The sequence below is a fragment of the Protopterus annectens genome, chromosome 5.part0, assembly GCF_019279795.1.
Source record: "Protopterus annectens isolate FY-2018-M chromosome 5.part0, PAN1.0, whole genome shotgun sequence".
NCBI classification, from domain to species: domain Eukaryota; kingdom Metazoa; phylum Chordata; order Ceratodontiformes; family Protopteridae; genus Protopterus; species Protopterus annectens.
This window is the reverse complement of record NC_056735.1, coordinates 631,683,967-631,708,966: the sequence shown is the minus strand read 5'-3', so window position 1 is coordinate 631,708,966 and position 25,000 is coordinate 631,683,967. Positions and strand designations below refer to the sequence as shown.

Below are 25,000 nucleotides of genomic sequence, written 5' to 3'. Positions count from 1 at the left end.
GTGGCACAAATTTTAAAGATTCAGCTTATTGAGGAATGCCATTAAATCTGGTGTGGGGGGGGGGGGGGCAACACCATGTACCTCAGTACCTTTTTCTTGTGCACAGCTCATACATCTTGTTAAGAGTTGACCCTTTCTGAAGAAGCATCATCCACTGTTAAACCTGCACACAGTGTTGCCAAGTGAAGACATATTGATGTATTTCATTGTTGACTTTGGCGGCACCCAAGGCCTTGTTTGCTCAACAGCAAATGTACCATGACATGGTTCAGGCCCATGCTGCTGCCACTGAGAGTCAAGTAGAGATAGTTAAAGGGCTACATGGTAAATGTGAGGAAATTTGTGGGTACATGGGAATGGTGGAAGCCAGCGACAATGCATTGATGATCCTTATGAGCAGTATGGTTGCACACATCGCATTCATGTCAGCCTTCATCCGCATACTAGTATGGACCTGCCAGACATGATACGAGATGTGGACATAGCAGTATCTGTATGCATGGTGGATGTGTAGGCTGAATATCATGTATGTCTCAAAATGTACTGCAGCCATGCATGTGGATTCCCCCCAAGAAGGAGGCAGTTAGACATCACGTGGTAGAGCCTCTCAGTCAAGTTCTGTGTCCTGCAGCAGTGTTAGGTCAATATCAAGAGGTTTACATTTATCTAGTAGATCCCATCACTGGAGCAACTCAACATCAAACTTAGAAGCTAGCACTTGCTCACATTCTCTGGACCCATCACCAGTGCTATGTTTTCTGATCATCAGTAAAACAGACTTTGCAAACAGAAGCACATGACTTCACATCACATGTGCCTCCACGCATATCTGCTGACCTCACAGGATCCAAATATAGTGAAAGTTTTCTAACGTGAGGAGAATAAATCTAAGATGACATCTCTGCTTAACTTAGCAGAAGCATAATCGACGTCAGGCAGGAATGGAAATTAAAGCAAAAGTAGATAAAAAACAGGCAGCAACTGAATGTGATAAAAAACAAAAGAAAGAATATAAGGTGAAGGACCAGATGAGAAGGCAAGAAATGTGGAAAAAACATAAATATAGTTGCAAGTATAGAAAACTTCTAGAAAAGCCTCATGTTGATCAAGAACAAATGCAGGAATGGTTAAGGAGAGGTGAATTAACATCAAGAAATGAAAGGTTAATATTGGCAGCCCAAGATAGTGGGCTACGTACACGCTGGTTTACAAAGTCCATTGAACATGTTGGAGAAACAGACATATGTAGGTTTTGTCAAACCAAATTGGAAAACGTCACACACCTTGCTGCTGGTTGCGACACACTAATAGCATAGGGACTGTATACTGAAAGGCATAATAATGTGGCAAGACTGTTACACTATAGATTGTGCAAACATTATGGTATTGAAGTGGCTGAAAAACAATGGAAACATGAGCCACAAAGAATCATAGAAAATGATGACGTTTATATCGTATAGGATCACCCAATACCAACAGTTCAAAAGCTAGATGCTAGAAAACCTGATATAGTAGTCCAAGAAAAGAAGAAAAAAGTAGCATTGATCATTGAAATCGCCACACCAATTGACTACAGTGTCTTGCGTAGAGAGAGACCAAGTCATAAAATACCTGGATCTACAGGCAGAAATGAGAGCCATGTGGAAGAAAGATACCCAGACAGTTTTAATAATGGTAGTAGCAACTGGTCTTATAAAAAAGAATTTACAATCTTATTTAGAGACGTTACCAATTCATGTAACGCCATACGAATTGCAGAAGGAGTCATTACTGGGTACATCATGGGTGCTGCGAAGAGCACTTTTGGCTAACATTAAAGAGTGAAACAATATTAGTTTCATTAACTTTAATCGTACTTTGACTTAGGAATGGGGTCCATTCCCATCATGGTATTAGAAACCCAAAAGACTTGGCGAAATTAAAAATGACGAAGAAAGACCTAAGGGTCCTGCTGGAGAGATGAAAAGTCAGCAAGCAGAGGAGAGTAGTAGTGTTGAAACTGAATTCATCCTGAAGTCCTAGTGAGTACCTTCGCGAGGTGGACCCTGTTTTTCACAAAATCTCACCAAGGCGACACTGATATATAGACTATATTTATATACCATATATCGTGGACAGAAGTACCCGCGGTGGTGGTGCTGCGGTAGCATTGTCGCCTCACAGTAACACGCTGTCTGGTTCAATTCCTAGCTAGAGCGTCTTCTGCGTGGAGACATGCGCGAATGGGCATACCTTCGTTGAAGGTTGTGCGTCAGGGCTGGTAACTCGGCACGTAAAAATCAACTACCAATCATTAGCGGACCGGAGTTCCACTGTGGCGACCCCTAACCAGGAAAAGCCGAAAGACACAACAACAACATATCATGGACAGAAGTAAATCAAAAATAAAAAAAAGATAGCTGGGTGCACAAGAGCCAGGATAAAAAAGTGCCCAATCCTGGTAGGTGCACTGGTGCCAGGACTGCAAAAAAATGACAGTGTAGAATCCTCCAAATACGGAAACGTTCCTACAATTGTGCCAGGCCAGGCTCAGGGGGAGGATGCCCCCCCCCCCCCCATTGTAGAAGGAAGTAGCAGTCCACAAAAATGACAAAAATTGATTGGCCAAAGAAGAGCCATAAAAACAATAGAGTGGACTATTGAGGATAAGAAAGAAATTATGAATTGTTACTATTATGTAAAACGCCCAAAATTTCCAAACACAAGATATGCAAAATGATTGAGAGAGAAGTTAGAGGAAAGAAAAATACTTCCATAGGAAAAAACTGCCACAAGCTTCAAATAAAAATTTGCTTTCATTAATACAACAGATTTTTGAAAAACAGTATATAGATCAAGAAACTTTGATCTCTTTGGAAAAAGAAGCCTCTGAAGAAGTGAGAAAATATAAACAACAAAACCTAGAGATATTTGGAAAATATAAAAAAGAAATATGGACATGGGAAAGAAAGAAAGATTTGATATGGTGCAATATTTATGCAAATGAGAAAGTCAAGTTAACTTATATAGAAAAGGCAGTCTCAAAGATATTCGAAGAAAAATACAGGCAAAGGCATCCAGAAATGGAAAATTTCACAATAGAAGGATTAATAGCACAAAGATGTAATGTAGAAAAGACGATTAGTAAAGCAGAAGTTAAAGAAGTAGAAGTTGAAGTTATGGAGTGCCTGCGAAGTGAAGGATTTAATGTACAAGGTCTAAAACAGACTACATCACAGCATGATGGAGTGAGTCCCCATAATAAGAAAAAGCAAGAAGATCAGGAGACATTTGTAGAAGAAATATGGACATGGGAAAGGAGAAGAGATTTAATATGGTGTAATATTTATGCAAAGGAGAAAGCAAAACTAATACAAAAAGAGCAGCACAAAGATATTTGAAGAAAAATATAGGCAAAGGAATCCAGATATGGAAGGACTAAGAGGAATAGTAGAAAAAGAGATTAGTAATGGAGAAGTCAAAGAAATAGAAATTGAGGTAATGGAACAGCTGCAAAGAGAAGGATTTAGTGTAGAAAATCAAATGCAGAAAGCACCACAACAGGATAAAGCAATGGATATCCAAATCAAGGGGAAACCAGTGGAACAGGAAGCAACTGATCAGGTGCCATATCAAGATATTTTGGAGCCTTCCACAGGAAACCAGTAAAAACATTCATTTGAAGCTAGACAGCAAGAAAAGGAACAAGAAACTGTAGAAACTCTGATGCAGTCAGTGTTGAGGAGTGATAGGCCAGTGAGTTCCCATATGACAGAACAACAAATGACATGGGATGAAATTGAAGAGAATGTGCCACAGGAAGATGCTATAGAACTTTCTATACAATGCCCGCAGGAAACGGAAAATAAGGGATGTGCCCTCAGTATGGAAGCAAATGAGTTAAGAGAAGAGTTGCTTGATTTAATAGACAGACAGATATATCAAGATCAATGAGAAAAATAGACTGCAGAATGTTAATAAAACCCCAAAAGTCAGAAGTTTGGTAAAATAAATTAACACAGTAATTAGGACTGTCCTTGGAGATCCATGCAATATAACAGAAGTAAACAGAATATATTCCTGTGCTGCTAAATTAATAACTGATGAAGTTCTACCACAGGAACACAGGGTAGCGGGGGAAAAGAGGGGCCGAAAGCGCATACCATCATGGAAATATTGAATAGAGAAAACTATAAAGCAGCTAAGACAAGAAGTGTCATTGTTAGAAGATTATAGAAGAGGAAACTGATCAACAAAAATATTAAGAAAAATAGATGTGATAAAAGCAATGCGCAATATTAGAACAGACCAAAATCTATTATGCACTATTGGAGATAACAAACTAAAAATTTCAAAACAGGCAAAAGACTTAGAAGATACGAAGATAAATATAAGGGAAAAGCAAAAAATAAGCAATTTATTGATGACCCAAAAATGTTTTATAGAGAACTGGGAAATAAGGTAAAAGGAATTGAAAGACCGCCAAAAAAGAGGAAGTAAATACATTTTGGAGAAGTATCTATGAAGATCCTGTGGAACATAAAGATGCTAAATGGATAGAAGTAAAAGAAAGAATAAGAAGTTTAAAGGTACAGGATATGATGAAATAACAGCCAGAGAGATTGAAACAAAGTTGAGAAAAGCCTCTAACTGGAAAACCCCAGGCCTAGATGCAGTACCTAACTTTTGGCTTAAAGTATTAACTTCTTTGCACGAGGATCTAACCATGAGTAAGAACTATTTATATGCATACCCCAAAGAGACACCGCACTGGTTAACAACAGGAAAAACAATGCTCTTATTTAAGAGTGAACCTGCAAGCTACCCTAAAAATTATAGACCAATAACTTGTCCTCCGACGATGTATAAACTATACATGGGAATTGTTGCCGACAGAGTTTGTAGTCATTTAGAAGAAAACTCAGTTATGGCAGTAGAACAAAAGGGCAATAAAAGAAAGTCATATGGAACAAAAGATCATTTGTTGCTAAACAAAGTTAAGAGTGGAGAACTGTAAAAAGGGGAAGAATCTAAGTATGGCATGGATTGACTACAAAAAAGCATTTGATAGTATCCCACATTCATGAATAGAAGAATGCTTAAAAATGTACAAGATACACCGTGCAGTGATTGACTACATAATAGTAACTATGAAACAGTGGCAGACGACTTTGCGACTAAGCCATGATAAAGAACAGATTGTTATCCCAGGGATAAAAATCCAAGGGGGGATATTCTGTCACCGTTGCTATTCTGCCTTGCCAGTAATCCATTAAACTGTTTACTTAACAGCTTAAGCCATGGTTATAATTTGGCTTCTAGAAAACAACAAAGTCTAATGACTTCTCATCTTCTCTTTGTCGATGATTTAAAACTGTATAGCTCATCAGATGAGGAACTGAAAGCACAGCTGCAGGTTGTCAAAACCTTTTCAGATGATATTGGAATGTCGTTTGGTCTTGATAAATGTGCAAAAGCAACCTTTTACGTGGCACACCTCATCACAAAGGGGTTCTCCTCCAGAGAAAGAGAGGTCATCATTCCTGTCTACTCATTCCTTATTAGACCCATCATATAGTACAACACCCCATTTGACATGTACCTCGCAAGACATCTGCAACAGCTGGAAAGGCCATAGAAATACCTCACTAAGAAGATTACTGGCCTTAAACAGATGCCATACGCTGAGCGTCTCAAAAAACTCCAGCTCTACTCCGTTGCATATCGCCAACTCCGAGACGACCTCTGCCTAACATACAAAGCCATGTCTAACCCAGACCTGATGGACACGCTACACTTAAAGAAATCCCAATCTCTCTGAGCCACATGCTCCAGGGACCTCAACCTTGTCACCACAATAAACAGAACATGCTGGAGGAATAGATTCCTGTCCCAGGGACTTCCCCTGCTCTGGAATAGGCTGCCCATTCATGTCAAGCAAAGCTCCTCATTAGCCCTCTTTAAGAGAAATCTTGACAATTGGATGGGTATTAGGAAATTCACCCCGGGAGTCACTGCTGTGGCTCTGCCCGACAGGGGCACAGGAAAATCATTTTCTTGGGTGGTGAAAGCCAGGGAACTCATTTGGCTAGGCTTTCATAGGCCCTAGGGCCGATAGCCTAGTACTTCCCTATGAACCTATGAAAACTGCAGCACCAAGAAAACATCAGTTTGGAACAAGAATGTGATATAAAAGAAGATGAGCAAGACGGAGTGTATAAATACTTGGGAATTAATGAAGGATCAGCAATAAAACATGAATAAATGCAATTAAAACTCAGTAAGGAGTACTTTAGAAGACTTAAATTAATCCTGAAAACAACATTGACATCTAGGAACAAGATCCAAGCCATAAATAAATTTGCTCTTCATGTCCTAACTTATAGTTTTAGAGTGATTGACTGGCCCCAAAAAGTGTTGGATAGATTGGATATTAAAACAAAAATGATGTTTCATGCTCACCAAATGATTTATAAAAATCAGTGTATACCAAGATTATATATTCCCCATTCCGAAGGAGGGATGGGCCTCCTTGAAATTGATTACATGTATAGATCTGCAATTGTGGAACTCCACACATATCTGCTGACCTCACAGGATCCAAATGTAGTGAAAGTTTTGAAACATGAGAATAAATCTAAGATGACATCTCTGCTTAATTTAGCAGAAGCATATCGATGTCATGCAGGATTGGAAATTAAACCAGAAGTAGATAAAAAAACAGGCAGCAACTGAATGCTAAAAAAAACAAAAGAAAGAATATAAGGTGAAGGACCAGATGAGAAGGCAAATCATGTGGGAAACACATATAGTTATAAGTATAGAAAACTTCTGGTAGAGCCTCATGTTGATCAAGAATGAATGCAGAGATAGTTAAGGAGAGGTGAATTCACATCAAGAAATGAAAGGTTAATATTGGCAGCCCAAGATAGTGGACTACGTACATGCTGGTTTACAAAGTCCATTGAACATGTTGGAGAAACAGACATATGTAGGTTTTGTCAAACCAAATTGGAAACAGTCACACACCTTGTTGCTGGTTGCGACTCACTAATGGCAGAGGGACTGTATACTGAAAGGCATAATAATGTGGTGAGACTGTTAAACTGGAGATTGTGCAAATATTATGATATCGAAGTGGCTGAAAAACAATGGAAACATGAGCCACAAAGAATCATAGAAAATGAAGTTTATATCACGGGATCACCCAATACCAACAGTTCAAAAGATAGATGCTAGAAAACCAGATATAGTGGTCCAAGAAAAGAAGACAAAAGTAGCATTGATCATTGAAATTGCCACACCAAATGACTACAGTGTCTTGTGTACAGAGAGATACAAAGTCATAAAATAGCGAGCCATGTGGAAGAGATACACAAACAGTTCCAGTAGTAGTAGGAGCAACTGGTCTTACAAAAAAGAATTTACAATCGTTTAGATATGTTACCAATTCATGTAACACCATTCAAATTGCAAAAGGAGTCATTACTGGGCACATTGCGGGTGCTGTGAAGAGCACTTTTGGTTAACATCAAAGAGTGAAATAATACTAATTTCATAAACTTTAATTGAACTTTGACTTAGGAATGGGGTCCATTACCGTCATGGTATTAGAAACCCAAAAGACTTGGAGAGTAAACAAATGGCAGAAGAAATGCTGCACTTCTTTTTTTTTTCTTGTTCTTAAAATAAATAAAAGAAGCAACAAACAGCAACAAAGTAAAAAAAAAAAAAAAAAGAAAAGAAAAAGAATATTTGAAGCGATGACACACTTCTTGATATAAAACAAAATAAATTTTGTTTGACAAGTAAATGCAACTTGAGTAACACAGCAATGAATTATGTAGTATAGCCCTAAACCTTTAACACAACAACCTGCTGCTTTACAGTTCACTTAAAGTCTACCAGTATAACTAGCACATGTGCCACTGCCATCTGAGCAATGTGCATTTAATGATTGCTAATACAGTTTGATCACCAGATTTATGTATGATATAAGAAAAATGGCTGATGGACAGTATAAATTGATCATTCAGCACTAAGCAAAGCCCACAAGTAACACTGCATGTGTCAAGTATTATCTTTGTAACTTTTCACTTTCACATAGTGAATGTCATGGCTGGTAGTTGTGTACTAGGTAGTGCCGCTTTGCCTGGGCAGCCAGGTACCATGCATGAGCTTGCGAGAGAGGTTGCCATGCAAGTATATTTAGCTGACCAGTGTCATTATCATTGCTGGTGGAACAAAAGATAGAGGGAGCCGCACTGTCGCTGTTGGTGACTGGCTCGGGCAGTTGCACACCAGACTAATGCATTATGTTATGTAGATAAACTAGCAAGCTCATAGTGAAGGGCCCCCCCCAACTACAGGCAAAAACAATGAGCCAAGGCTAAGCACTCACTCAATGACTATGTGTCTGGGGTGGGGGGGAATTGTTAGAACACTTCTCAGCAGCTCACCATGGGTTACAGATTGGTGTCATTGGCCAAGGTTCAAGTGGAAGTGGTTTTGGTGTACTAATAAAGTGGGGAAAGTTAGTGGGAGGGATAGAAGAGTAAAGTTAGAAGTGAATTTATTGACTTGTATGTGGCTGTGTTCTCTGCAGACAAGTAAAGTGCAGTTTTGTAAGTAAACCTGCCATAACAGTAGCTGTTCAAATGGATCACTATTACAGTAGTGTAAGCTGTATGGGATGTATCCTGCCAAGGATCAGAGCAGTCAGAAAAATTCCTAAGCTTTAGGACACACTCCATGCACCCTAGCCGCTGTACAGCTTGAGGCAAGCAGCATAATGTCAGTGGCTACTTTCTTGCTTCAGAAGATGGAGGCTAGAGCCCTGTCTGATAGGAACAAAAATAACCACACCCTGGCATAAAACAACAAAAAGGGTCTACTGAAGCCGTGACCTTTTTGAATACCGACTGTTACATTGTTTACTTGCACAATTTTACAATTTGAAACATTAGATCACTACTGTAGTAGCCAAAGGTATATGCGATGATTAGCAGAACTTAGAAAAAAGGGAGGGGGAGGAAAAGGAAGGATCAGAGTTCAGGAGCCACTGGAGAATATTCCTGATAAAGCCTGCTCTAGACCTAGAGAAAGAACCTAGTTTGCTGTGCTTAGTAAAGATGTATGTAGATAATCAAGTTGCTCCCTCTAGTATATTTCTAGAGTCCACCTCTTTCCAAAAGTCCTAGAAGTAGTCAGATCATGGGTAGAGTGGGCCCTGACTTTGCACAGAAGTGTCTTGTTATGCTGAGAATAACAAAAAGCAATATCTAGAAATTGTCTGTTTTGACACTGGTTGTCCCCTTTTCTTACCTTCATAGGAAATAAACAGTTGATTAGAAATCCTGAAAGTTTTTGACTTGTCTGTGTAGTGTCCAAGTTATCTGTGGATATCCAGTGTGTGTAAAATTCTTTCTCATTCATTTTTAGGTTCTGGAAAGAAAACAAGGATTTGAATTGTGTGTCTCAGTGTAAACTCTGAGACAGTCTTGGGCATAAAGGAGATGGATATATAAAACCCCTTTCAGATACTGTTTCACATTTGGTAGGATAGAATGGGGAGAATTTAAGGGTAATCAAGCAGAGATGTCCAAGAAGTGAATCTTGATGGAGTAGTAAAAAAAAGCCAGAGAATACTGTCTCACATAAAGCCTAAAAAGATTCAGGTTCTTGTATTGGCGCCATCCAGAAGATATTTTCAACTTAACCATATATGATTTTCTAGTACCAGGTTTCTTTGCTGCCTTTAATACCCATTGCATGTTCTCAGAAAAAAAGTGCCTAAAAGACAGTAAAATTCTATCATCCAGGAACTCAGCTGAAAAAGTTGAAGGTTGGAGTGTGTCAAACAAACCCTGCCTTTCCCTTTTCCATTCTGTGTGGAAGCTATTGGCAATTACCAGTGGCCATTTTCAAAACAAGGGAGATCCCAGTTGCCTAGACCAAAATGAGAATCACCACAAATATCTCTGGGAAGTCCTTCTGAATTTTTAGAACCCTGGGTAGCTATCAGAGGAAAGGATAGAAAAGCATACAGCAACATTCCCATTCATGGGAATGAAAAGGCATCTGTCTTCCAGGCCGGAGAACAAGGAGCCCTGAAGCAGAACAACTTTAACTGTCTGTTGTGGCTGGAGGCAAACAGATCTACTAGAGATGATCCCCTGTGGATGGCTTAGATCCTGGAAGACGACTGGGTGCAGCTTCCATTTGTGAGTGTCTCTCTTGGTTCTGCTCAGTTGGCCTGCAATAATGTTTTGATCTAGCAGAAAGTAGGTCACCTGGAGGGGACAGACTGTGCTGTGTTGCTCAGGCTACCCTAGCAAAGTGGGTAGGACCTGGTTCTCTCTTCTGTGATTACTAGCAAAGGGCCTGACATCCAAAGATGATTTGGAAACATTTGTTGCAGCCTTCATTTCTTTTACATTTACATGTTATAATTTGCCTTGCTTGCTTCAAAAGTCCTGGACTTTCAACTCCTTGGACACAGCTCTTCAACCAAAGTCTGATGCATCTGTGGTACAACCTGAGTTGGCACTGGAAAGGAAAAAGGATGTGACCTGGGTTGAAAGACAACTGATTCACCAATCAGAGCAACTTCTTTTTCACAAACCCCAACATTGGTGTTGGGTCCAAACTGTTTTGACATACTAATGAATTTTCCTCACATGAAGCCTAGCCAAAGAAGTTATGAGAATAGTAGAGGCCATGAAACCTAGAATCCTAAGATGTTGTCTGGTAGATGCCAAAGTTTGGTTAGAAATACCAGAAACTGCTCCTTGTAACATCCCACTGTACCCTAAGAAAGAAAAGCCATCATTAGGAAGGTGCCTGGTAGACATTTAGGAAGCACCGTCACTTGAGAATATTTTTCTTTGTTTACCTGACAACCCAGTCTAAGAAGAACATATTATATCTATGCCACAGATTCTTGACAGCTTGTGAACAAATCTGCAAAAAAGGCAGTTATCTAAGTATGGGAAAATGTAAATTCCATGTAACCTGCAATGAACTGGGTACTTTGTGAGCCCTCTTGGAGCTGTTGACAACCAAAGGGCAAAACAGAAAACAGAAAATCTAAACTAGATACAGAAAAATGTAAAAAGCATCTGAAATATTTGATAAATTGAATGTAATGGTAAGCATCATGTGAGTCCAGAGATGCTAGAAAATTGAGAGGTGGAGTGAGAGGTTACAGAGATTGTAGAGATAGCTTTCTGAAATTTGGGGTGTTGATCTGAAGGTTTAGAAAAGAAAGATCTAGGACAGGTCTCCAGGTTCCTTGTTTGTCTAGCATCAGAAATAAGTCCTGAATAAAATCCTTTCCCTTTTTGATCTGTGGAAGTTGTTCTATACTCAGGAAAGTGTGTGTGTGTGTGTGTGTGTGTGTGTGTGTGTGTGTGTGTGTGTGTGTGTGTGTGTGTGTGTGTGTGTGTGTTGGGAGGGAGGAGGTAGGGCACACATGAAGGGCATCCTGTCATTCTGTTTTCTTAAATTCATTTTTTGGTAGGACCCTCCTTTCTTCTTTAACTTTCCTGCCATTGTTTTTTGAAATTTTGTTTGCATGTGCCTTGTTTGGAATGCTTATTCTGCTTCCTGAAAAATGAACTTGAATTGAAAGAAAAGTGTCTATTATATTTCGGCAAAGAGGGCTGAGAAATCTTGGCTAATCCCCTGCATTACTTTTCTCTTCTCATCAAACCATTTAAGGACCTTTGCAGAAAAGTAGCATATAACAGCTCTTTATCCAGGGGAACACTCAGGATCTCAACTCTGATATCCTGTTGTATATACTGAGTGTGACGATTGGGGAGAGATGGACGAAGGCTGCCAGCCTAGTCAAATAGAATTTGATACATAATTCTATCAACTGTATAAATACATGTAAAATACAGGCATGTTTTCTTGAGTGTAAAAGAGTACTGTGAAATGTGGAGCTGCAAAATATGTGACAACATTGCACTTCACTGGCCCAGTGAAGCATGTTGTGACCCTTTCATGTTTTACAAGTAGGCTCCAGTGCATCTGGATGAAGGTTTCATGCCCATTGTTTTAAGGCTAAAGTTTATGACCAGAATTTACATGTGGAAGGTGCTTTATTGCTCTGGTTTCTGCTAGAGTGTATATGTGAAATGCCTTATATTGTTGTAAGTTTCTGAGCAGGTGTTAGAGTGCTAAATAATGCAGTTTGTGGCCTGAGAACTCAGACCAGGTATCAAGATGATGCAATATGAATACTGGGAAAACCTAAGTGTCAAAATGATGCAAGTTGGGAGGGCCTCAGCAGAGCTGTTGGTTAGTTTGTTCAGTGAGAGACTGGAAGCATTTTGATCTTCGATATCTAACTCCGCACTTTACCTAAGCTCACATGTAAGCTGTAGCACTGTGATTTCTTGTAGGAATAGTTAAATCTAGTAAAGATTAATTAGGTATTTTTCTTTGAAATCAGACCTGTCCTACTGTATTATTTTAAGTTTCTGTGTGATCTCTGAACTCTTGGATATCTCTGTGGTGTAGTAGTTTTGTCTTGTGTTTTAATTATTTATTATTAAATATTTTTAAAACCTTCTACCTGTGGCTGGTTTATGTAGAGATAAAGTATGCTTTAGAGTACATTATATATTTATAGAGTTTATTGTAATAAGCCCTTCCAATAAGCCTTGAGACTGATTAAGTCATACTACCATTGGATAATAATATTGCACAGTAATAATTGGACACCCTTTTTAAGGGCCTTTTAGTAGCTGATATTATTAGCTGGGTGGTGGCAGGAATTACCACCGTATGGTCTGGGTAAAGGGGCACAGCTGGAGAATCTGTGTCAGCCTTTTCTAGGAGTGTCTATGAAGTTGTATAAGTACTTATTTGAAAGTGTGTGTGTGTGTGTGTGTGTGTGTGTGTGTGTGTGTGTGTGTGTGTGTGTGTGTGTCAGCTACTTGGGCAGGGACATGAAGCACTGGTTGGACAGAGAGGGTACTGGAGGTTTTAGCTTGCCCAGCTAGGCTGAGACTTGGACCCTATAGCTGTGCCAGTGGGGAGTCTTATTTGGGGACCTGGTGAGCAAGGGAGCAACCAGTCCCTGACTGACTGTGATCTCTGTGTGCACTTAAGGGAAATTGTACTTTACTGTGTGTATTAGTTATCCTTTCCTCTCTTCAAGGAGATGACCTCCCTGGTGTTAGCGGTGAGGATTGAGGCTCCTTGATTGCTGGGCCAGGGCACATTCGTCACATATTGGTGAGAGTGGTTGGGATATCCTATCACATATTGATTTGCTGTGGTGGGATCCACATCACATATTGATTAGTTGGCAAACACTAATTGGCTTGTAGTGGTGTGGGTAGAGCGAATTCCTGTAGCTTATGCACAGTGATCTCTAAAAGTGTTTTTTTTTACTCTAAAACAGCCACTCAGTGTATAAGTTCAGATCACAATTGTTTTATTTATTTTGTTAGTTTAGTGTTACTCAGGGTGAGCAGGCAGCATGTCAGCAGAGGAGTATGGAAAGCTGATAAGGAGCCAGCTGACAGAGATGTGCCAGGCTAGGGGGCTGGTGCATGGAAACCTGTCTAAGGCAGACCTGATTGCAGCCTTGGTAACAGCTGCATCAGAAAACAGCAGCCTGGAGGAGAATCAGACTGACAGTGGAGATACAATGTCCTCGGAGAATGGACAGCTCAGTCTTTCTGCAGTGGACTTAAAAATCCAGCTGGAGCTGAAGAGATTTGAGATGGAGTCCAGGAGTATGGAACTTGAAGCAGCTGAGAGAATGTGGAGCCTAGAAGCTGAAGAACAGGAATGGCAGAGAAAGCATGAGAGGGAAATGCTAACTCTTCTCCAGAGTCATGGAGGTAATGGAGAAGGGAGTAACTGGACCCCAGAAGCACAAAAGGTCAGTAAATTTCTTCTACAGTTTAAAAAGGAGGATAATTTTGATAGCTTCATTCATATGTTTGAGCGGGTATGTAAACAGTATGAAGTTGACCAAGGGCTCTGGGTATGGATCCTGACCCCCTTACTCCATGGTAAAGCTGTAACTTCTTTAGCAAAAATACATGACACTGACTGTTTTGATCATACTGCTGTAAAAAGACATTTATTAGAATGTTTTAAGCTAACACCTGAAATGTATAGGAAAAAGTTTCATGATCATAGACGCAAGGCAGATGAGGATGTATGTGAATATGTTGTTGAACTGAGCACTGATTTTCAAAGCTGGGTGAGTGGATGTCAGGTCACCACTTCTGAAGGGCTGGCAGGCCTTTTGGTAAGGGAACAAGCCCTTAGCTTTTTGCCTGAGGACATGAGGATCTGGTTAGCTGATAAACAGTGTGCTACTTCAGAGGAGTTGGAGAAGAAAGGAGACTTATACCTAGCAAGCAGGGCAGCCCTGCTCAGGAAAGGGACCCCCAGTACTGCTCATGGGTCTAAAGGAACCCATGGTGTGCAGCACAGACTGCCCCCAACAGAATCTGCCAGTAGCAGGGGAAGCCACTAGTCCAGGTACACGTCCAGGACCTAGGGTGAAATGTTTTGAATGCAACCAGTGGGGCCATGTGGCATACAGGTGTCCATGGAGGCAAGGTGGGGAACCAAAGGTGAGGGAGCCAGTAAGTGGTAAAGACAAAATGCCAGTAGTAGGGTGTCTTGGACAACAGGGGTATGGAACCACCATCCAGCAGATGTCTTGAGAGGGAAGGATTTGGATGAGGCAGTACCATGTACTTATGCAGTTAAAAGCAGTCAGGCTAGGAGACGAGCATGCAAGTCTGATAGCCTGGGGGAGATCCAGACAGACCGCATACTTGCAGCCAGGACTGGTGAGGTGGTCACTTCAGTAAGGGAGCTACTCGGTAGCAATGAGACTGAATGTGAGCCACAGCTGCTTGTGGGTACTGATGGTCCCGGGGACAGAGTGACTGCAAAGGTAGAGGTGAGTAGTAGTACCCAGGCTGACAGTGAGGCACCACTGTCAGAGGATGCCAGACTTCCTGTGGAAAAGGAGCTGGGAAGGGTTACAAGGAGAGACTTGAGACAGGCTCAGCTCTCAGACCCTACATTGCAAGGCCTGAGGCAGGTAGCTAGGGAGGCACCTGATTCTCAAGGGAAGGGGGAATCTGTATACTGGGACAAAGGGTTACTATACAGAGAGTGGACCCCCTGAGGGAGGGCTAGAAGGTGAGAGAGTACAGCAGTTGGTAGTGCCTAGAGCTTGCCGTCTGGCGCTTCTAGCCATAGTCCATGATATTCTCTTTGCAGGTCATATTGGCATAAAACGTACAAAGAGGTGTATTATGCAGAACTTCTATTGGCCTGGAATTTCCAGAGATGTAGCAGGGTACTACAGGACCTGTGAGCAGTGCCAAAAGGTAGGCAAGGCAGGAGGCAAGGTGAGAGCTCCTTTGATGCCTTTGCCTGTGATTGAGGAGTCATTTCAGAGGGTAGCTATGGATATTGTGGGTCCTCTGAGTACCCCAAGTTCCACAGGAAAAAGTATATCCAAGTCATAGGTAGATTATGCTACACGATACCCTGAGGCAGTGGCTTTGTCCTCCATTGAGGCCGAAAAGGTGGAAAATGCTTTGCTAGAGATTTTCAGCAGGGTAGGTTTCCCAAAGGAAGTACTGTCTGACAGAGGTGCCAATTTTATGTCAGACCTGCTGGCTTGTCTTTGGAAGTCCTGTGGGGTGAAGCACATGAAGACCACCCCCTACCATCCCCAGACTAATGGTCTTGTTGAGAAGTTAAACTTTCCAATCAAGTCCATGCTACGGGCATTTGCAGATCAGTTTAAGAGGGAGTGGGACAAATATTTTCCCCATCTGTTGTTTGCTTACAGATAGGTTCCCCAGGAATCCACAGTTTTTCACCCTTTGAGTTGCTGTATGGGCATAGGGTGAGGGGACCTCTAGATTTAATTCGAGATGAGTGGGAAGGTGAGTGTGAGTCTCACAAGGAGTCTGTTGTGGCATATGTCCTGAACTTCAGGACAAGGCTCAGGGAACTCATGGGCCTGACCCAGGAGAACCTGTCAGAAGCCCAACAACAAAAAAAGGTGTGGTATGACAGGAATGCTCGAGCTAGAGAGTATGCTGTAGGGCAGCAGGTGATGGTTCTCATTCCTGTCAGACACAGCAAGTTGCAAGCAGCTTGGGAGGGACCCTACAAGGTGGTAAGAAAGGTAAGTGATGTTAACTACATGGTGGAAGTGCTAGGCAGATGGCAGGGGCACAAATTGTTCCATGTTAACATGATGAAACCTTACCATAATAGGGAGGACCTTGTGCTGAGCATTGCAGGATGAGTCTGAGCGACATCTGGGGACTGATCTCCTCAGTGAGGCTCGGGCTGACACCTTGGTGGAAGGGGTAGCAATGTCCCCAGCAGCTATCTCCTACCCATGTTTGAGAAATCCAAGCAGTGTTGCAGGAATTTGGGGACGTGTTCACTGGTTAACAAGGGTGCACCCACCTGGTGCAGCACCAGGTGGATACTGGACCCCAAAGGCCTGTCAGGCAGGCCCCTTATAGGGTGCCTGAGAGAGTCAAACAGACTCTGAGGGAAGAGGTACAGGAGGTGTTAGAACTAGGGGTGATTCAGGAGTCCAACAGTCCCTGGGCCTCCCCAGTGGTACTGGTGCCAAAGAAGGATGGCAGCACCAGGTTCTGTGTGGATTACAGGAAATTAAATAGTCACACTGAGTTAGATGTTTACCCCATGCCGAGGACAGATGAGGCCCTAGAGCAGCTAGATGGGGCTAAATAGCTTACAACCATTGATCTTACCAAGGGTTACTGGCAGGTGCCTTTGACTCCCAGTGCTAGAGAGATGTCAGCCTTTGTGACTCCTTTTGGCTTGTATGAGTTCACAAAGATGCCCTTTGGGATGAAGAATGCCCCAGCGACTTTCCAGAGGCTGGTAGATCATATCTTAGCAGGAGTGTTTGCCCTTCTTGCATGGATGATATTGCTATCTACAGCCATTCCTGGCAAGAGCACCTTCAGCATGTCAGGGATGTGCTGTGCTGGGCAGACAACAGAGGGCAGGGTTGACCATTAAGCTAAGCAAATGTCAGGTGGGTATGGCAGAGGTTTCCTACCTAGAACATAGAGTGGGGAGTGGTAAGATAAGGCCAGAACCTGCCAAAGTGGAAGCTATTCAGGCATGGCCTGCACCTGTTACCAAAACGCAGGTGGGGCCATTCCTAGGGACAGCAGGGTACTACAGAGAGTTTGTTCCTAATTATAGTACCATAGCTGCTCCCCTCTGAGACCTGACAAGGAAGAACAGGCCAGATAAGGTAGTGTGGACCCCAGCATGTGAGCAGGCATTTCAGAAGCTTAAGGAAACTTTGGGAGGACCCCATGTGTTAGCCAGTCCAGACTATAGCAAAGAATTTGTTGTGCATGTGGATGCTTCAAACTATGGGGTGGGGGCTGTACTTAGATTTCTTCAGAGGGAGAAGAGCACCCACGGTTTATCTCAGTCATAGGCTCCAACCCAGGGAGGAATGCTATGCAGTGGTAGAAAAGGAATGTCTTGCCATAGTGTGGGCACTACAAAAACTTCAGCCTTATCTGTATGGAAGAAAATTTACTGTGGTGACAGATCACAACCCTCTAACATGGTTAAACAGAGCCAGTCAGCAAAATGCCAAGTTTCCTAGATGGAGCCTGGGGTTGCAAGCATATGATATGTCAGTGCAGTACCGCAGTGGGAGTAGCAATGCCAATGCAGATGGGCTGTCAAGACAGGGAATAGGATGAGGTTCACCCAGATAGACCTGACACTCTCAAGTGATGTTTCTCAAGGGGCACTGGAAAAACTAGCTTGAGTTCCCTGGGGGGGGGGGGGTGACGATTGGGGAGAGCTGGGCGAAGGCTGCCAGCCTAGTCAAATAGAATTTGATACATAATTCTATCAACTGTATAAATAAATGTAAAATACAAGCATGTTTTCTTGAGTGTAAAAGAATACTGTGAAATGTGGAACTGCAAAATATGTGACAACATTGCACTCTATTGGCCCAGTGAAGCATGTTGTGACCCTGTCATGTTTTACAAATAGGCTCCAGTGCATCTGGATGAAGGTTTCATGCCCATTGTTTTAAGGCTAAAGTTTATGACCAGAATTTACATGTGGAAGGTGCTTTATTGCTCTGGTTTCTGCTGGAGTGTTTATGTGAAATGCCTTATATTGTTGTAAGTTTCTGAGCAGGTGTTAGATTGCTAAATAATGCAGTTTGTGGCCTGAGAACTCAGACCAGGTGTCAAGATGATGCAGTATGAATACTGGGAAAACCTAAGTGCCAAAATGATGTAATTTGAGGGGGGGGGGCTCAACAGAGCTGTTGGTTAGTGTTTAAAAACTATTGTTCAGTGAGAAACTGGAAGAATTTTGATCTTGGATATCTAACTCAGCACTCTGCCTAAGCTCACATGTAAGTTGTAGCATTGTGATTTTTTGTAGGAATAGTTAAAGCTACTAAAGATTAATTGGGTATTTTTCTTTTAAATCAGACCTGTCCTACTGTATTATTTTAAGTTTCTGTGTGATCTCTGAACTCTTAGATATCTCTGAGGTGTAGTACATCTGTCTTGTGTTTTAGTTAATTATTATTAAATATTTTTAAAACCTTCTACCTGTGGCTGATTTATGTAGAGATAAAGTATGCTTTAGAGTACATTATATATTTATAGAGTTTATTGTAATAAGTCCTTCCAATAAGCCTTGAGACTGTTTAGTCATACTACCATTGGATAATAATATTGCACAGTAATAATTGGACACCCTTTTAAGGGCCTTTTAGTAGCTGATAATTAACTACGGTACGGCCTGGGTAATAGGGGCACAGCTGGAGAACCTGTGCCAGCCTTTTCCCAGAAAAGTCTGTGTGGATGTATAACCTCTTTTCAAAATGTGTGTGTGTGTGTGTGTGTGTGTGTGTGTGTGTGTATATGCATCAGTTACCTGAGCAGAGACACGAAGCTCTGATTGGACAGAGAGGGTACTGGAGGTTTTAGCTTGTCCAGTTAGGCTGATACCTGGACCCTATAGCTGTGCCAGAGAGGAGTCTTATTGGGGACCTGGTAAGCAAAGGAGCAACCAGCCCCAGACTGACTGTGATCCCTGTGTGCACTTAAGGGAAGTTGTACTTAACTGTGTGTATTAGTTATCCTTTCCTCTTCTCTGAGCCGACCTCCCTGGTGTTAGTGGTGAGGATTGAGGCTCCTTGATTGCTGGCCAGGGCACGGCCGTCACACTGAGAATGTATTCAAGCCAGTCTTATCATTGACCCTGTGGCACTTGCTCTAGAAACATCATCAACAATGTCGGAGGACATTTGGTTATCTGAGATACAAGAGGATACTATTGAGTTCAGAGATGTCTTGGTCTCTGCAGAAGAGAAGTCAGCAATTAACTTTCTCATATTGTCAAAGCAATACATGTGAACATGACACTTCACTATTCTGAAGGCTAAGGTGGAAGAATTATATAAACTTTTTTCCCCAAAACTTATCATGAGTTTTCGCAGTTAGTCAGAATGAGCAGGGCTAGCTGATCTAAGGAGTTTGGCAGAAACTGATTTTGACAGAGAAATGACTGCAGAATCTGAACTGATATTAGAAAATTTTAAACTGATGTACTAGGTCACTTTATATAATTTATCAGACTTTCCTGGGGCAGGGTGCTGAATGTTAGATTGCTGGCTCCAAAGAGAGCAACTTCTAAGGTTAGGAGCAGCTGCAGGTTGAGGAAAACATGTCTGTAGCTCATCATAATATCTTTGCTTGAATTTTCGTATTTTTTTCCCATTTAAATAAATCATTCATTCTAGCAGTAGTATCAGAAAATTACAACTCATCAGGGGGAAATCTTAGAGAGTAACTTTCCTCAGATTCAGATTTCCCATTCTTTGGAATTGAAACTTGAGAAACAATGCCTGCTCCTAAATCCTGTCCCTCAAGCTGAGAATCTGAAAGAAGGGAAAATCTTTTCTTTTTTAAATAAGAAAAAGATTCAGCATGTAAAGATTGAAAGGTTCTAAATAAAGTTTTATCAAAGTCCAGACAATCCTCCTTATTTGTTTTAGATGGAAGATAAATGTCTAACCTACTGTTTCCTATTTCTGCGAGACTCCCCAGAAAAGGAGCTGTCAGAAGGACAGTCCCAGTCCTTCGAATAAAGCTCTTCATTTCGGCCTAGCGAAGAAACATCACCTAGTACTCACTGATGCTAGCAAAGAGTGGTTCTCTCTTACCCAGCAGTGACAAGTTAACAGCCTAAGAGGACATGCCTACCTCCCAGTCATTAGTGACATTTCCAGGAGCAGCACCAAAGTGACCAAGAGAAAGTGATGAGCAGTCCCAAGTGACAACAGATAGCCACAGTGGAGTCGCCCATTAGCAGCTAAGGCAAAGGGTAAGCTAAAACCAAGACAGAAGCCTCTAGGATAATGTTTCTTTTCTTGCAGCCCTGGGATAGATTGCTTGAGTTACTGGTACCAAGGTCTGTGTCCTTTTTGCAAAAGGTGCCTGAGGTAAACTCTAGTGACAATTACCAAACAACTAGCCCCAGTCCATAATACTTTTTGACAGAACAGCAGCAGCGGATTTCCTCACAAAAAAAATTAGAATAATAAGGGAATCCACACGGGGCCCAGGTCTGTCTTTCTACCAAAAACTGTGACTGAGATGTGAGTAGTGGAGCTTAAGAAAGTCTATGAAGTGACCTGACTGGAAAACATGTTTTAAGATAAACATTTTTAGCAACAGTCCCAGAACCACAAATCCTAGCCTCTAACCACAAGTTTTGACAAGAAATAAAACTTTTTTCTCACAACAGTTAAATAGTTGAAGGGCATTTCCCACAGGAAACCAGAAAAATATAAAATCTGAGCTAAGTTTTATTAGTGACATCCACTAAAAGCACGCCTCTAGTCAATATATTTTATAAAAAAGAACAACTTTTTTCTTAAAAAAAAAAAAAAAAAAAAAGATGAAATGGAAGGTATTCTCCTAATGGGATTTGCCAGCCTTGGTGAAATGCAAATAACCTTTGTTTGATCTACTGAAGTTTGCAAGGAAGGGGACAGTTTAACAGCAAACAAGCTCTAAAGTGCTGTTGCCCTAGTCACCAATTTTATACTGCTATCCTTAAGCTGTACAGTGGCTAGGTCACATGGAAGGTGCTCAAAAGTTTTCAAAGCCATCCATCCAGCTGGTCTAATCTTTTTATTTATTTAAGTATGTATGTACGTGTTTAGCATTTGTTTACTGGGAATGTCTAGGCAAAAGCTTCTTTTTAATGGGGACCTGGGCTGAAAATCTCCATATATAGAAATGTACAGTACAAAAATCATAAAGACTTACTGTACACAATGTTGAAGGCTGATAGAAATGTGACTAATCTGTGTACACTTAGTGATATCCACATGTAGAGTGCAGTCAAAGGGAAACAGCTTTAAAAGCACATCAGTTATACTGAATGACTTTAAGCAATGCTTTGTGATGTTTACAACGTTGAGTAAGTCAGTAAACCATGCTGTCCTAGGCTAGATTTTCTGTGATGTGCTGATACACTCCCTGCCTTGGGGATAACAACAATAACTTGGCAAAGAATCCTACAGTTACCTGATAGGCAGATGAGCACTTTCTGAGACAAATTTACAAACAATTCCATATTTATAATGAGAAAAGTGGGCATATATGCAATTTAGCATTGCCCCCTTGGGCGTGTCCACTTTTTTGGAGGACCTAAGGGGGGGTAGCTTTAAGTCCCTCCCCTTGACATTAACTATTTTAGCGCTGATTTTATTGAGTCAACTTAATGAGACATACAGAATTATACTTTTAACCAGTTACAATCTTCTCTTAAAATATTTTTGTAACAATATTTCAAAATACTAGATGTACAGAAGATAAGCTGTCAGCAATGTGATGTATCTCCCTTAATATTTAGATAGAGGTAATGCTAATAAATAGATTGGATGTGACTTGGTTATAAATCTACAGTCTTTCCCTTTGGTGTGAGCCTTCTTGCCTGTTTGTGGCTGTAATAAATCTTAAACCATAATGATCAAATCTGGAAATCCTAGTAGGGCAGGATGTAGTCTTTAACAAGTGCTTTTGCTAACAACCAGCTTCGTCAGATCTACCTAAATAGTAGGAGCCCAGTCTAGTTACCAAATCCTATCAGATACTGAAATTTAAGTGTGTAGCATTAAGTTCCATAAGAAATGCATAGTTGGCAACCTTTCCTTTATTGTGGACTAATTGCCTTTAGTTATCAGTCCTGTTCATAGTTTACCCATATTATTTTAACCTGGAATTCTTAGTTTCATTCAATCTGTCTTAACAGCTGTTTAAAAGATGGACCAGGTAGGTAATGGAAAACACAGTCTACTTCCCAAAACATGCTTATAGGTGGTTGGAGAGCTTATATTCCTTAAAGATATGCTGAGCTTGTTCAGATATGCTTGTTCGAAAGATGAAAAGTAGGTGGTAGGAATCCAATCTAGTAACTGCACCCTATCTGTCTGTATTAGGAGGGCTGAAACTGAGTTGTACTTGCTAAATGTAACATATCAACAGATGGCCATGTGGGGAGTGAGTCTTCAAAGGTGTCTGTTGTGGGTCATAAGGGAGGCTTGCCATTTTTCCCACCATGTGAAAATGTCATCCGTAAAAAAAATTGCCCATAAGATTGGGGTGTTAAAAGGTTCATTTGAAGGAGTTAATCTGGTGATTTTCCTACAGTTAACCAACCCAGCCCAGGTGGTAAGTACTCATCAAGCCACTAGCTTGATTTATGTGGAGTTAGGTCATGGGGGCACCTTCACTAACAAGGGAGGTCCATGTTAGGCCTCTATGTAGAAGGTTACTAAGGCTGGGTAAATTGAGTTAGCAGAGGGTTAATTAACACTGGAATGCATGTGCAGGATACAACCACTTTGGTACAAGCCTGGCAAAAAATGGAAGTGTGGGTGTTACCAGTATGTGTATTTCTTTTGGATGTGCCAGTGTAAATCTCAACTCATTTCATCATCCCTGTAAAGAAAATGATTAATGAAGTGGGAGACGCGGAGGTGTCCTGTGCCTAGAGGACCCTGTTCATCTGGTTTCCTAAAGTTTTGTGCTGAGATCCCTGCCATCCAGTGCCCTTATGTGTTAAAATTACGGTATGTGGTCCATCGGACCAACAGAGAAACCATGGAAACCAGCAGTTAATGCCCATCCAGGCTAGGGTGATAAGCCTAGATTTCTTTATTGTAGTTTAAATTGAGTAATGGAAGCCACAAACTAGCGGCAAAATGACAGATTTTTTCGCTAAAGTTTTTCATGGCAACAAGTTAAAAGCAGATGTCTGTCAGGCTCCAAGTGACAAGCTTAAAAATTAACCCCTTTTCTTTCTATAGAGGCTCCTGGAAATAGTAGCTTTACTGTGGTCTGGTGATATGAATTTGCCTGAAGGTAAAGTAAACTTGGGATGCAGGTGTAGGACCCGATTGATTTGATGTAACCCATCAAAAAATAGGTGTGGGGTATTAAAAGTACATGCATAGCTTTTAGATATGCGGATGACCAGTGCAAAAAATTGTAGTCCGTGAAGTGGGAGACTGGGTGGTATCCTACTCGATTAGGATTCAAGTACCTTAATATTATGCTGGAATCCCTGTCATACAGTGCAAGACCAGATGAGGGTGAGAGAAGTTTGCATCTGGTTTCCTTATGTCTAAGAATGGCAACAAATTAAAAGCAAATGTCCATCAGTAAAGAACAGGGCATCAGAGGCACTCTTACCAGCTTCTGGAAAGCGACTCAATAGGTGGCACAAAGAAACTATATCAGGTTGCAATACAAAGGCAGAAAGATAAAGATGATAGTCAGACACCCTTCATAAGGGATGCCGCAACAACCTGCTCACCAGACCACAGCACATCAAAGGCAGGTAGAAGGAGTACTTCCAGCAGCTTCTGAATAAAGAATGCCCCTCAATCTGTACTGCCCCAGGCACAGCCTACAATGAGAGAAGAAGGGGAGACCACCATAGAATAGGACTTGAAATCAAGGAAAGCAGCCAGATGTAGAAGGATAAAGCCTAATTATGTCTGTACTACTTACGTTCGGTTAGTAGCCCAGGTATTTAATGGTACAAGCAGGGGAGTATGGGTGTGCCCATCCTGAGATGGATGGAAGGAAGAGTGTCTGTTACACCATTTGCCTAACACCAACTGGATGGGACCAGTTGCAGTGAGGCAACATGGGGACAGACTTGAGGTTTACCAAGCAGCAGTGATAGTGATAGCTTCCAGGAGAGCATGTGTATGTGAGCTACTGTGGAGACAGGATTAGCTCATTCCCACCATTAAAATGTTGTTTTTGCAATGCTACTCGAGAGAACATAGTTCCCCAATGTATGCCTGTGTTATGGACCCTCTGGAAAACACTTACCCTAAAAGTTCTGAGGGATTTCATGCATGAGTACTGTCCACACCATTTGGAATTAAATGTGAGCTAGTCCATTTGGGGAAGGTGTGATGGTCATCAAGAAAAGGTCAGATAAAAATGACATAGAAAAATATATTGGAACCAAAAGCTGTCACCAGCAGAGGTAGTTGTGCACCCTGTGATGAAAGAATATTACTTCACAGTTTGCATGGCTAAGTTTGTTATATATTCCTGGTTACACAGACATTCTGGTAAATCAGGCATAAAAATGTGGTCATTAACCTACGCAATATACTGCAGTATCACCATTGTAAACTGGTCCTAAGATAGGTGTTTCCAGTGCAGTTACAGGATTGATTGCATGCTTTTGCTATAACAATATTTTTTTCCTAGTTACGGTTATGCATTCTGTGAGAAGGATAAATGTATTTGGAAGATTCAGATGAAAATCTTCATGCATCTTAGGTGACTGGAATGCTATGATAATATTTGGACACTCTGGTCTTGGTTTCTAGAAAGGCATGTAGTTCAATTCTCAGCCAAAAGTTATAATGTGATAT

General features: G+C 41.2%; 1 protein-coding gene across 5 annotated transcripts in view; it reads left to right on the top strand.

The window, feature by feature from the left end:
- ASMTL (acetylserotonin O-methyltransferase like) overlaps positions 1-25,000 on the top strand; it is a 1,454,724-nt gene that overhangs the window by 980,956 nt on the left and 448,768 nt on the right. The gene's annotated exons all lie outside the window — the stretch shown is intronic.